This window comes from Pistacia vera, unplaced genomic scaffold, assembly GCF_008641045.1.
Source record: "Pistacia vera cultivar Batoury unplaced genomic scaffold, PisVer_v2 Contig20, whole genome shotgun sequence".
NCBI classification, from domain to species: Eukaryota; Viridiplantae; Streptophyta; class Magnoliopsida; order Sapindales; family Anacardiaceae; genus Pistacia; species Pistacia vera.
This window is the reverse complement of record NW_022196002.1, coordinates 611,671-627,631: the sequence shown is the minus strand read 5'-3', so window position 1 is coordinate 627,631 and position 15,961 is coordinate 611,671.

Below are 15,961 nucleotides of genomic sequence, written 5' to 3'. Positions count from 1 at the left end.
TTCAATTTAATAAATTCTGCTTTTAATACAAACTACCTGTTCGAATTCATGAATAGTAATAAATATGTCAGTTCACATTCATATATATCAAGTAAATATTAACATTAGCATTGAAATTAAAAGTACCTACAATGCAAAAAATAAATAAATTATTAATCGATATATTAAGGGTTGATAGATTTTAAAACGTTTCTCTACAGTCGCTTAAGCGATGTGGTGTATCGCTTAAGCGATTTGGTATATCACCTACTGGATCGCTTAAGCGATCAAGTATATCGCTTAAGCGATCTGGTATAAATAAGCCTGATCACTTAAGCGATCTTATGTCATATACCTGATCGCTTAAGCGATCTTATGCCATATACCAGACTTATAGTAGCTCTCTTAAGTGATCTTCTGCCATAAGTCTGATCGTTTCAGCAATCTACCATCTGCTACATTAAAGCAGACATACCAAATCGCTTAAGCGATACGCAAGATCACTTAAGCGATCCATTAGATCCAGAACACATTTTTAGTCATTTCTACCTACAATTAGTGCTGTCACCCCCAGCTACCCACAATGCAAGAAAGTATTCAACAAATTTCACTCCTTTGAACTTGCATTACATCAAACACAACCCAACAACCTAAACAACTAAATCAAAATCAAAATCATAACCCAAACCCAATCCATCGTTAAATCTTTGTAAATCAAAATTTAAAATGCAAAGAAGAGATACACATACCTGAACAAAATGTCAGGAGGAGGAGGAGGGAGATCTTTGGCGAAGGAAGAAGAAGATGTAGAGGAAGGAGGAAGAAGAAGATGTAGAGGAAGGAGAAGATGGAGAGGAAGAACAAGATGTAGACGAAGCTTAGAAGAAACAACAATTAGGGGAGGTGCGTTAATGGCGGGAGGAAGAAGAAGAAGGTGTTTGGGTTTGTTTCAGCTTGTTGGGGACATATAATAATTTTTAAAAGATTACATAATACTTCATTAATCCTAATTAGCCACTAATCATGTTTAATTAACCTTAATCAATAATAAGACTTTTTACTTAACACTTTAAAACTACATGACTTTTAATTAAATTTGAACTTGATTTGGTCTTTTAATAAAATGCCTCGAAAGTGGGCTGCTCAAGTTCAACCCAATACGCGGGCATCCATGGTATAAAAACTCAAATCAATTTGCATGATTTAGCTTCAAATCCAACATTAATTTTAAAAATTAAATATAAATAAATTATTTGAAGACAGTTTAAAACTATAAAGCATTGAAAAACAATGTTGTGATCGATTGGGACGATAAGGATTATTGAGTGTATTACTCAAGAGTTCTTGAGTTTGATTTCTCTGAGTAAATTAACCTGAAAACCCCCGATCACAAAAAAAAAAAAATATATATTGTCTATGATTTTCTTTTTAAATATTCCAATTAAACATGTTTCATTGTATTATTATTATTAATTAAAAAAAAATAAGAACTGTATTAAAATTCAATATGTAAAATGTTCCTAGTTTTTCAACCTTAAGGGTACTTGGCTATATATATATATATATATATATGGATTCAATCGAGTCTTCTTCGGGCTATTTCAATAAATAGTCATCTCAATACTGCAAATATAAAAATATAAAAGTTTCATTTAAATAAATAAAAAAAAAGTTGTTTTTTTTAGTCAATGAAACTAACTAATATCCACAATCATGTCAGCACACTTTGATTTCGGCAGTAAATTCAGATGCAGGAAAGAAATCCATGTGTAAATGACGTGTTGTTGAAGGCTTGAAGTCCGTAAGTTTAAATAAAATTCTTCATTAGTAAATATTATTTAAGTCCATCGATAATCTTAAAAATAGGGGTTTTTTTAACTATATACGAAACTATATGGGTTTAACTGATATTTACCAAAACGATATTGTTTCCTTACAAACAAAACGATGCCGTTTCCTTTTCCAAAAATGTCGTCGTTTCAAATAGAAAAAAGATGGCGTTTCGTTAAGAACAAATGACATTGTTTTTTTGTAAAGTAACACGACATCGTTTTATTCTCAAACGACGTTGTTTTTGTTTCCAAAAAACGCATAAAAAAGAAATGATGTTGTTTCATTTATTAAAACGACGTTGTTTTGCGAAAGAAAACGATGACTTTTTCTTTTCCCAAAAACGACACCGTTTCGGTAAGTAGAAAACGATGATGTTTTCTTTTTCCCAAAACAACACCGTTTTAGTAAGTAGAAAACGATACCGTTTCACTGGGCATAAACGACGCCGTTTTTGGGAAAGGAAAACAATTCCGTTTTCTTTTCCCAAAAATGACGTTGTTTCTATCAGTAAAAAATGATTGCGTTTCGTTTGGAAAACGGCGTCATTTTTAAGAAAACAAAATGATATCGTTTTAATTTCCTTAAAACGAAGCTGTTTCATTATCCTCAAATGTTGGTGTTTTTAATTACCTGAAAACGATGCCATTTCATTTTCCAAAAACGACATCATTTCGTCTAAAAGAAACGCCACCGTTTCATTTGCTAAACGACATCGTTTTTGTAAAATGAAAACGATGTTGTTTCTTTTCCCTTAAATGACTTTGTTTTGATTAGCTGAAAATATTGATGTTTTGTTTTGGCATAAACGAGGTCGTTTTTGGGAAAAGAAATGGTTCGATCAGTACAAAACGATGGCGTTTTATTTGGAATAAAAGGCATCATTTTAAGTGAAAATAAAACAATGCCGTTTTCTTTCTTAAAAACGACGTCGTTTCCTTTTCCCAAAAATGACGTCATTTCGTCTAAGAGAAATGATGCCGTTTCATTTAGGAAACAACATCGTCTTTGTACAAATAAAACAACACCATTTGTATCTGTATAAAACGATGCAGTTTCATTTGGTTTAAACGATGTCATTTTACTAAAATAAAAATGACATCGTTTGGTTTTTCAAAATGACATCGTTTATATATGTACAAAACGCTACCGTTTGGTTCGGTTGAAACGATGTTATTGTTTATAATATAAAACAATGTTGTTTCTCCTTTCAAGCGATGCTGTTTTTCCATTACAAAACGATGTCGTATCATTAAGTGTAAACAATGTTGTTCATTTCTATAAGACGACAAGTCGTTTATTTTGTAAACGGCATGTCGAATGATGGTAAATATTTTTCAACCCCCTATCGTTTGATAAAGTACTGAAAATCCAAAAATGGATGGTTCTTAAACCTTAATGGACCAAAGTGATATTTAACCATTAATAAAAGTTGGAAATCGAAGTAGGAACGACATCTCGTTTACACGAAAAATGGAGATGTGTTTTGCATATTTAAAAAAAAAAAAATTTAAAAAAAAAAAAAAAAAAAAAAAAAAAAAAAAAAAAAAAAAAAAAAAAGAGAATGAACAAAGCTCAAGTAAATTCATAACAACCAACAAAAAGCTGAATGCGATGTTTAAGCATTGCCATCACTGATGATCAAGCTTGTAACGATCTTCAGATTTCCGCCCTTCCTCGACAATGTGCACGATGTGTTTGTACAGACACTGGATTATTAATATCAATGCCACTGCAACTATGATCAAGAACATAAGAACGTTTGATATCTTTTCTCCATCGTGAAAGAATGTAATGAGATGGTTTAGAATGCTTTGGTTGTATCTACATAAATATCCTCTGAATTAAAATGAACATCCCTCAAACACAAAGGACATCCATTTTGAATGGATTGTACAGAACATCAAAAACTCTAGAATCTCTCATATTTCCATCAACTTCAAATTCTTCCTTAACTATGTAAGTTACAATTGGCCCCTTAGCATTCTTATGTGATAATCCGAGGATTATACTTCTTATGTCTTTTTTGCCTGAATTTCAACTTAATTTCATATGTTTTATGTTTTAGGCCAAAACGTGCACTTTGAGCAAATAATGACCAGAATTGAGTTCCAAGACCCAGAAGCGAGCTAGTCTTAAAATTCGGAGAAGTTCTGAAGCGGATTTGAAGCACTATGAAGCTTGTTCCCACTGGAAAGCATCGAAGATTCAAGCAAGGAAGCAAGTGGAGGGCAATTCTATAATTTCAGAATTGTTCAGCGATAAACTCTCAGGAATTCGTTGCCGCGGCGAAGTCTGCGATTTTCAGTTATTCATTAAAACGCATAGTTTTATTTTAGGAAAGTTTTTAGGGTTTTGGATGAACTATATAAGAAAAACTTAGACATTCATCTTGGTTGAGAGAGCTTTGACATTTTGAGAGAAAAGAAGAGAATATTGGAGATTTAACCTTGTGGATTGATCAATTAGGGGAGATCTTTTTACTCTTTTTTCTTTGTTTCAACATGTTGACTGCTGTGTTTACTGTTTTTCTTGCTATTTGTGTTAATTTCGTTATGAACTAACTCACTTTGGGTTAGGGTTTTGATGTAATTCGGATTTCTATGGGTAATCAATAGATTATTGTTACTTTTACATTCTATTGCATGGATTGTGTGATTATTCTGATTTTTATTGATTTTAATTGTTGAACATGATGGGATTGAGAAATGAATCATGTTGAGCTTCTTGGGTAATCACAATTGTTGTATTGAACGCTAGAGATAGGTTTGAGAATCAATGAATTCAATCTAGGATTCCATTAGCTTAATGAACTTGGATCTATTAATCTTTAAATTGTTGGGTGTGGAAGCTTAATAGGGAAAAGTAGGAATTCATAGCCTGGGAAGGTATGTTTTACAATTTAGGGAATTCGAGTTACAATCCGTGCATGTGAGTGTAGAAGTAGCATAATTTGTAGAATTAATCCATAGAGTCCTAATAAAGTCAAAACCCTAACCGTTTGCTTTACTTGATATTTCTCTTGCTTTAATCTTGTTTTCATTAATTAGTTCTTGGATTACATAGTAGATTTTGCTTTCAGTTTAGCTTTAGATTCTCCCATAAATCCAAACACTTTCGGTTTCTCCAACTTGAAAACAAATAGGAAAATAAGTGCTTAGCAACCAATCCTCGTGGGAACGATACTCACTCATCACTTTATTACTTTGTGCGACTAGTGCACTTGCTATATTACATGTTGTAGTAACAACACATCAATATGCCTTGTGTTTAGCAAGAGTACATTCCATCAATCTCCCAACTCGAACTTCCTCAATATTTCATTTGTGTACAGTTGAGACTTGGAACTCAAAGTAACACCTTGCCTTAAGCATATAACTTGAGTTTCTTGATTCCATATCTCCAAAGCTTCAGGTTGATAATTTTCTTGTAGAGCTTGATCATACTTCTCTAGAAACTCTTTTAGAGGGGTATTTTTCTCAAGATATCCTTCAAAAAATGAAGAATTAACCTCATTCCTGCCATAAATGTCTCTTTCAGGTTAACTGGAACCCACCATCTTCGATCTTCATATAAAGTTTGAATCCATCTATGATCCCTTATTCTCAAGATGTTTCAAATTCCTCAGGCCTTAAAGAGTGATAAACTGTTCTACCCAAAAAAATTGTTCTATTCAATGCCATTCTAATTGCTTCATATTTGTTGGATTACAAGCTGTAGAATAAAAAGAAAGAATGCACGAAAAAGTTCTTAATGTCATTAATTCAAACATTGATTATATATAGCCTAAACACACCATTGATTGCGTCTTTTAACACGCCTATTCTGCAGAGCATTAAATGCTAATCCTAGACTGTAGACAAATTTATCATGCTAAGCCACTTTTACACGTTGTTAGAATTTTGAGCCAAACATTCCTAATCAATTTGACATCTGGCAGCCTTATCCATAATAATAGCTAAACCCTACAAGGTAGTTGATCGTCTTTTGACATTCAACAATGATGGCTTTGGCCTTCCTTCTGACAGGTCACAACATGTTTTTGATCACAAGCTCGTTAGGTCGCTTAGACATTTTCCTATATTGCTTCTAGATCGCATTACCCTCTGGTCGCTTCATCCAAATTTCATGTTCATTACGACACATGCTTAGAGTACATTTGCTTCACATCGCAACTTTACTTATATGCTTGGATCGACCATGAAACATAGGGTTCTTGGCCATGGCAATAGTAAATTGATTGTCACAAAAGATTGTTGTGGGCTCTTACTAATCTAACTTCATGTCAGTTAGGATTTTCCTAAGCCAGATCGCTTGATTTACTGTAGCAGCAACAACAATGTATTCTGCTTCTACAGTTGATTGATCCACTATTTCCTGTTTCTTGGACAACCAACTGATTGCACCTGAGTTTAAGAAGAAAACATTCCTCATTGTGCTCTTCATATCATCTACTGATCCTGCCTAGTCAATGTCAAAAAATCCAAGTAGGTCGAAGTCTTCAGACCTTTTGTACCATATCTCAAGGTCTGCACTCCTTTTGACATATCACAGCACCCTTTTAGCTGCTTGCAAGTGAACTTTTCTAGGCTCGTTCATAAATCTTGACAAGAGGCTAGAAGCATACATGTGATCAGGATATTAGGTCTAGTCGCAGTTAGATACAGGAGACTGATGGATGGTGAAATGGTATTTATATTTCGTGATTCTATAGGCAGATTGTTTGAAATTCATTGACTTTAAGGATTATTTTTATGCAAATTTCTTTATTTATTTCTGTTGTCAAGAATCACGGGTATGTGTATGAGTTTCAGGTTTTTAGGCAAAAAAAAAGTGATGAATTTATGCTCAAACGGTGGTTGGAGGCTTTGTATGTGCTAAAGAGAGAAATCGGGTTGTCAAGCAAAAGAAATAATATGAAATTGCTGGATGGAGCTGCGGCATGGTTTTTCTGTGTTGCGGCGTGAGAAGCTGAATTTGGACAGAAATTTCATGCAATAGTGTGAAGAAGTTGACGCCATGGCATGACAAAGTTTTATGTTTGTGGAAGAATTTGGCGCCGCAGCACCAAAAAATCACGCCGCAGCATGGACCGCGAGAAAAATAAAAACCTCACTTTTTCCAACTTCGACTTGAACTTGTATTTTCCCAAAAACACCCTTGGCAAAGGAAAAGTATAAATAGGACTTTGTAATTTATTTTAGGGATTCTCTTTGAACTAAATTGAGAGCCACTTTGTAGCAAGAAAGCGAAGGAGATTCTTCCTAAGGTTTTTGGATTATTCATGCTCTTGGGGGAATTGAGGTTTGCTTTCTTTATGTCAATGTGTAGCTAAATTCTTCTCTACGGATCCAATGTAGCCTAATTGGAAGGCTCCGTGTTAAACATATGTTATTTTTATCAATTTAATGAAAATCCTGATTCATTCATATTATTAATTTAATCTTTAAATTTCATTATTGTGTGACGACACTTAGTGTGAATTATTAGGTTGTATGTGTTGAGATTAGACATATGTTATGTTTTAATCTTGAAGAACTCATGTGAATGAATGATTACTACTATGTGCATACACCATGGCAGAGTATTAGCAGGTTCATGATTTCTTGAATAATTAGTGTCTATGCATACGCCCTAATAGATGCGTCTTTGTTCTTGATTTCAAGTATTCCTATGTTTAATGGGTTTTTAATTCGTAGGCTAGACTATACGCCCTAGCTAGTATTGTGTTAAAAATACTAGGTTAATCCCAAATGCCTTATGGTAATATCTTGATTTGGTGAATGCAAACCCTAGAGACTAAATTGATATACAATAAAGAGATGTTTGACATAAAGTTGGATAATTATAGTGTAATTGGAGCCTTAGGTTTTGGTCAATTGCGTTTTAGATCATTTTAATAGTTGTTTAATTTTAGTTTTAATCGGTTTTTGCTTTATGAGTGATCTTCCTTAATTCTTCATTATTAAGTCTTGTTATTATTTTTAATTGAAGCTTAGTTATTAGGATTAGTAAATTGCTTATAAATCTCTATGGGATCGACCCTTGCTTTCGTACACTAGAATACAAGAGCAATTCGTGGACTTGCGAGGTTATAAAATTGTTCATTAGAGACATCCAATCATGCTCCTGTATTTACTCTCATCAATTTTGCGACTTCCATCCTGTCTGCTCATTTTTTGGTTTTGAACCAGTGGAGCACTCTCTAGATTGCAATTCTCCATACTGAACTTCTTTAAGATCTCATTTGCATATTTTCTTTTACAGATAAATATGCAATTTGAAGATTGGTATATCTCCATTTCGAGGAAGAAAGTCAATTCTCACAAATATGTCATTTCAAATTCCTTGTGCATTGCTATATTGAATTGGTCAACGAAATAAGGATTATTTCCAATTACTAGCAAGTCATCAACATATAGGGAGACAATTATGAGATCACCATCTAATTCATTCACATAGAGAGTGTGTTCATTAGGACTTCTTGTATAACCGAGCTTGCTTAAGTACTCATTGATTCAGCTATACCAAGCTTGAGGTGCCTGCTTCAATCCATACAAAGCCTTTTTTAACAAGTAGACTTTGTCTTTGTTGGCTTTAGTTGTAGAGCCCTTTGGTGACTCCACATATATTCCTTCATCCAAGTAGCCACTTAGAGAGGCTGACTTGACATCCAGCTGATATATCTTTCATTTGAATTGAGCTACAAGAGCGATGAGAAGTCTGATCGTATCATGTCTCACAACTGGAGCAAAATTATCTGAGAAATCTATCTCATATTGCTGAGCTTAGCCCTTAGCTGCAAGTCTTGCCTTATATTTGTTGATTGAGCCATCAAGATTCATTTTTGTCTTGTAGATCCATTTGACTTGGATGATTTTGTGACTTGATGGTCGCTCAACCAACTTTTAGGTTTCATTCTTCTCTATCATACTTAGCTCCTCCTTAATTGCATCTCTCCATTCTTTTGACTTAGTAGCTTCAGCATAATTTACTAGTTCAAATATTGCCAAGATGCATCTCTCATACACTTCTGCTAGAAGCCTAATCCCTCTAACTGACGGTTCTTTTTCAACATTTAATTCTTCCTCAGCTTCATTCTGGTCATTAGCGACCTCTTTCTGCTGAGGTATTTCTTCTTCAATTTTCTTTTCTTCCCAATTTCGAATCGATGTCTCATCAACTTTTACATCCCTCGTGATTAGAATTTTGTTGATGATTGGATTGAGATTTCTGTAAGTTTTTGATTGGTTGTTATAGCTAATCAAAATTCCAGCTTCGGCTTTTTCATCAAGCTTGCTTCTTTTGCTCGCTGGAACATGTGCATAGCAAATGCTTCCAAAGACTTTGATGTCCTCCACACTTAGTTTAACTCCAAACCAAGCTTCTATTGGAGTCTGATCGTTCAGGGCCTTTGTTGGCAATCTATTAAGCAAATAAACTCCTGTATTAACTGCTTCAACCCAAAATGTCTTGGGCAACTTCTTTTCAGCAATCATGCATCTAGCCATCTCCATGACTATTCTATTTTTTCTTTCACTCACTCTATTCTGATGTGGAGTGTAAGGACCGCTGAATTGGTGCTTGATTCCAACTCCTTTGCATATCTCTTTGAATTTATTCGAAGTGTATTATGTTCTATTGTCACTGTGAACAATTTTGTTAGTCAAACCAGTTTGGTTTTCGACCAGGAGCTTAAACTTCTTGAATACTTCGGCCACTTCACTTTTTTGCCTTAGAAAATAGAACCATATCATTCTAGAGTATTCATCAATGAGCAACACAAAATACTTACTTCCACTTAAGGAGAGAGTCTACATAGGACCACACACGTCAATGTGTATCAACTGGAGTTTCTTAGTAGCTCTCCAAGTTGCATTTTTAGGAAATGGTTGTCTGCTCGACTTTCCAAGCTAACAGGCTTGACATAAACTTCTCCTCTCTTTGGTTTCTGGTAAGTTCAGCACTAGATTCTTGTGCTTCATTTCTTTTAGACCATTGTAGTGAAAAGGGCCAAGTCTTTTATGCCAAAGTTCTGACTCATCTATTCTGATAGACTGAGCTTGAACTTCAGGTTTTCTCCATTCTACGAGAAAGCATTTTCCCATCATCTTTACCTTTATTAACTCACTTCCTCCATTGTCCACTATTGTGAATGACCTGTTCTAAAAGTGTAGAGAATTATTTTTCTCTAACATCTGTCCCACATTTAGTAAACTCTGACTAATTTTTGGCACATACAGCACATTCGCGATGTGTTTTATGCCCGTAAGATTCTAGATGACAACTTCGCCTCTTCCTTTAACCTCCACGAACTCTCAATTTTCGACCTTCAACTTAGATTGGAAGGAACAATCTAGTTCCACAAGGTTGGTGAGGTTAGGTGTCATGTGGTTAGTACAACCATTGTCTATCAACATGTTTCTTTATCGAAGTGAGTTACATGACAAGAGGTCATAAACAAGTTCTCCTCCTGATCTCATTGTTGATTCTTGACCACTTGAGCTTGTTAAGGCTGTGGCTGGTTGGCATTATTTTTGGAAACTTGCTCAATATGGTCGAACTGTTTGCATGACCTATACTGAATGTTAGGTCTGAACCAACATCTATTTTCAATGTGGTTTCTCTTTTTATAGTGGGTGCATAATGGATATCCTTTCATCCTACCATTCTTGCCCCAATGATTGTTAGCCTTTTTTTCCCCCTTTTTGTCTCCAGTAGGCTCCTTGTATCCTCCTTGCACTAATTTCCCTTTATAAGATGTCGTCATGGTTCTTTCACTGTTGTCTTCTTGTCTCAACAGTCTGCTTTGTTCTTGAGCTTGTAGGGCATGAACAAGCTCAACAAAGGTCATCTGAGAGAAATCTTTTGAGTCTTATAGGGATGAGATTTTAGCCTCAAACCTCTTTGGTAAACTCATGAGAACTCTTTCAACAATTCTTGCACCCTGTTAGAGTAGATGTCCTAGAGCCAATCAATTATTATAGAATTGACTCTTTGTAATAATGTTCATTAATCAATAAAATGCATTTTATTCTATATCGCGTAAATCATTATTATTGCAATATGTATTGATATATGTCCTTAGAATGGTAGAACCGCGAAGAGGGTATCAAGTGTTTCAAATCTTGATAGTGAGAACCCTACGAGCACATATGGTGGCCATTCTAGAAACATCCGTAGCCCTAGTATTATTCTGAAGTAAGGGCACAGATAATACAGTAAGGCTATTATAGTGTTGAACGACCCTGTCGAAAGGCAATGACTGATCTCGCTTGTCAAGGTTGTTTGGTGACAACCTGGTGCAACACATGGGTGCTTGCTGCAGGCGACTACAGCATAGCAAGTTCACTGGATTGACCCACCAGAGGATTCCATATGGATGGCAACCTAGTGTCTATGGAACAAATCCTCTAACGAATGGTGGTGCATGTGATCCTTAGACTTGAGATCACCGGAGCGCCTTGTGCACCGATTGGTGTAGTTTGACACTAGCCTAACGCAGTTCTTTTCAGAGCTGTCAATACGGTGATGATTGGCTACATCAAGAAGTGTATCAAGACTGTGGTGGATAGACAGAGGATTCATCACTCTCGGGTGCAGGAGAAGTTATCTCATGGCGCAATTCAGTATATGTCAATGACACTAAAACTGTGGCCACAATGGGATTGAGTTGTTGCTCTATCCAGATTATAATACAGGTCATTGGTCCAGTAACTGAATACATCATATTGAGAGTAACCGAAGGTTGACACTATTTCTATGCCTTTGTCTCGCGAGATAACGTATGATGAAAGGATCGAATTGTACGGTAACCATATCGTTGATATGTAGCTAATTTGCTGAATCCGAATCTATCGGGTGGCCATGATGCCTTGCTAGGGGCCAATCTTGGTCTGTGTATTAATGAGACGATTAATTGGTGTTAATCGCGATACTATATACTACTGGTGTGATGAGGAGCCAATGGGTCACACACATAGAAGATAATTTAAGACTCAGGAAGTAAGAATGGCATTTTCGTCTTTTTAGGCGAAAGGGTATTTTGGTAATGTCATAGTACAATTAAATTTGCTGAGGTTGTAGCCTTTTATTTAATTTGTTAGAAAAATTAAATAAGTGAAATTACGTTTAAATATGTGTTAGCATATATTTAAATAAATAATCATTATTGTTAAATGCTAATATATATATATATTAATTGATTTTAATTGAGATAATGATGAATTAAAATAAATATCTAATTGGGAGTGTTTGGAAACAAGGGGTGTTTGGGTTGGCGCCCAAGCCTATTCCATAAGGGAATAAGGCAATTAAATTTTACAATAAAAGAAAAAGGTTAATTGAAAAAGTATAGAGATTATTCATTTCACTCATTCATTAAAAGAGAAAAACACACAGCCCCCAAAACACTCTCTCCCATGCCAGTTTTGTTTTTGATTGAAAGATCAAATATATTTCTTTTCTTCTTTGTTCTTAAGGCTAAAGAGGATCTAGCAAATCCCTCTTTAGTCCCTTGCAATTATCTTTGTGCGGATTACATCGGTTCGATCCTACACTTCGGTCGGTAGCAAAATACGTTCAAAGATAAATTTGGAGGAACCTCCAAACGTGCGTATGATTTCTTAAAATCTAGATTAATTTTCTGCAAATTCTTATTTTGATATAAACTGTAGATTTGTGCCCTGGTCTTGGTTCTATGGAACGATCCGTATTGTTAAAAGTTTTTGTTTTCCACTGCGTAAATGGATCGCTTCTTAACACATCCATCAACTCCTCGCCAAGTAGTCTGATTTTGTTAACCACATTCATTAGTCGATCAACATATTCCTTCACATTTTTAGACTCTTGCATTTTTAGCACCTCAATCTCCCTTCGTAGATTCAGAACATGCATGTTTCTGGTTTTATCACTTCCACCGTACTATTTCTTGAGCTTATCCCAAGCTTCTTTTGCTGTCTTACAAGCCATTATTCTTGTGAAAATCAGCTCTATTATGGCTGAGTGTGTGTGTGACAAAGCTCTAGGGGCTTTTGTGCCTTTTTTTTCCATGCAACCGGATCTAGTTCAACGTGGGATTTGGTCCCAGTTGAGTTGTCTGCCTCTCTTCCGTCACATATTGCCAAGGATCTTGTCCATTCAAATATGTCTTAATTTTAACAGATCATATGTGGTACTGTTCTCCATTGAAGACTAGAGGTAAGAGAGAAGCTGTACTTGACGCCATAAAGACAGGTTTTAGATTTTAAGGTTGAACGTAATTTTGAGGGGAGAAGATGAACTGTTTAAGGATAGATTAATCTTGGTGAAGAGAATTACAACTCTAATACCAATTGTTGGATTACAAGCTGGAAAATACAAAGAAAGAATGCGCAAAAAAGTTCTTAATTTCATTAATTCAAACATTGATTATATATAGCCTAAACACATCATTGATTGCGTCTTTTAACAAGCCTATTTTGCAGAGCATTAAATGCTAATCCTAGATTGCAGACAAATTTATCACGCTAAGCTACTTTTACACATTGTCAGAATTTTGAGCCAAACATTCCTAACCAATTTGACATCTGACAGTCTTATCCATAATAACAGCTAAACACTACAGGGTAATTGACCGTCTTCTGACATTCAACAATAATGGCTCTGACCTTCCTTCTGACAGGTCACTACATGCTTCTGATCACAAGCTCATTAGGTTGCTTGGACACTTTCCTATATTGCTTCCAGATCGCATTACCCTTTGGTTGCTTCATTCAAATTGCATGTTCATTACGATAAATGCTTAGAGAACATCTACTTCACATTGCAGCTTTACTTATCTAGTGTAATCTCTCACTAGGCAAGTATTCATTGAGTATCTTATAGAGAGAATCTAGAGAATTGCTAGCTTAAAAAGGGTGTTCGTCTAAATTTTTTATCCTTAATCCAATTATAAAATACTATTACACAATGACCATTTCTCACATATATAAAAATAAAAAGAATTATTTTCTAATGAACCGCAATGCATGAATATGTTTTCTAAATATTATTACTACCAAAAATACATACATAAATCCACATTCATTCCTTCATTGAGACAGTGTGTGCAACCCTCTCGCTAGCTTGACATCTCTTGACTGCTACAATCTAATACCTGCAAAAATAAAGAAAGCAATGGGGTGAGCTATAAATACTCAGTAAGTAAATCAACCTAACTGTGCTCTTACTCCACTGTCCCCGTTTTCGTTGTACTGCTTCTAAATTTCTACTTGCTTTCTCTCTTTATTCTCAGGCGTACTACTTAGCAGTCTTCTATTTTTTCTCAAATCTTTCTAAATCTTTCTATTGTTGTGCCATTCTTTATCATTTTATTTCTCTTCTTTGCTAGATTACATCTTTCTATTTCCTTCTCTACTCAACAAATCGCTAAGTTTCCTTGCTATTTATCATGTTTCTAATTTCTATTATTTTCTAGCATGTATCTAATTTCTGTTCTTTTCTCGTTTATCTCTAATTTCTTTCTATTCTCGTAGGCTTTTATTTTATTTTCTTCTCCATTCTCATGGGCTTCTATTTTCTTTTCTTAGCTAGTCAGACATGCAATGATAAAATAAACTCTTTAACCTATGCATAAATGCATAAAATGCAATGCACATAAAATGTCTGATGCATATGCAAATGATCATGTTTGTATTCTTTCTGAAAATTCTTTTCTAATTCTTTCTGAAATTCTTTTCTTTTCTTTCTGAAATTCTTTTGTTCTTTTCTAAAATTCTTTTTTTTTTTTTCTATTTACCAATCGGACTAGGCTGAGGCATGGATTTGGAACCCTGGCCTTGTGAGCGTATTCTGAAATTATTTCTGGGTACAGTCCTCATCCACATGTACTTCTAGCAGACTATGCAATTCTGTTTTCTATTCTGAGGCTGCTTACTGATGGCGACGTGCATGTGGGCAACTTCTGTATCTTTGTCGCCACTAACTAACGCAGCGAATGCTCACAGGTTTCCCATCGCAACTGCCCTCTGAAAACATGCTCTATAAATCTGAAAAATAACTAGCTAGACATTTTCCAATAATTTTAAAATTTATGAAATACATGCTATGCTATGTCATGTGTTTATATGTTGTCTATGCATAATCCCAAAATACATGTCTGACTCTGGCATGTATTCTATTAATTCTAAGGCTTTTATTTCTATACTTTTCTGGAAAGCCCAAAGTTCTATTCTAGTAACACGCTTAACTTAAACATTTTCTATTTTATTCTTTATTTCTGAATTCTATGCATCGTGCGTACGTACGCGATTTTATATTTCTACATAATTCTATAATTCTTCAATTCTATCATGCTATTTAAAATGTACATGTACACAATTACATTATCTCTCACAAATTCTACTCTTCTATAATTCTATTAGTGAGATATTAAAACGACATAATTCAACTAAGTAATGAATTCTACATTTTGGGTAATCTAATTTCTTCTATAAAAATCTATGCCACAACTTAGGTATTAAGTCTACTAACTTGCCCAATTAAGCTACTAGATTTTCTCAAATTTATATATATATCACATAACCATGTCATTAAACCACTCTCTAATATTTTCTAATGTTACAAACATGCCTTGTACAACTTTCTAAATACAAATTTTAATGCCATAAATTTGCATTCTCTTAACATGACCATCAACTTCAATTGTCATACATGCCCTTCTTTCTTCTTTTCTTTAGGCTACATTCTATACATTAATCTATATTGCCATATTAATCATTGTAAATACAATCTAACATATGACACAACATATATACTTTGGCTAAATTCTAATTTCTTTCTAACATTCTTAACTAAACTTTTGGTTAATACAAAATATTCTCAAGATCTTCTAGCACAATTCTATAGCTTGTAATATATAATAAGATATGAAAACTATACTCATACCAATCAATTTCTAAAATGGTCATGTATTTAATACATAAACCAAACTTCTATTTCTTTGATGTTTCTTTTGATATCTATACTTGGGAAAGCTTTTCTATTCTTTATACAATAAAATCACTTAGTATATGTTGTTTGTAACTAATCTCAGAACAAGAAACAACAATATACTCATTTGGCCAAGCCATTATTTGGATGATCTTTCTAATTTTAAGCATTCAAGCTTGAC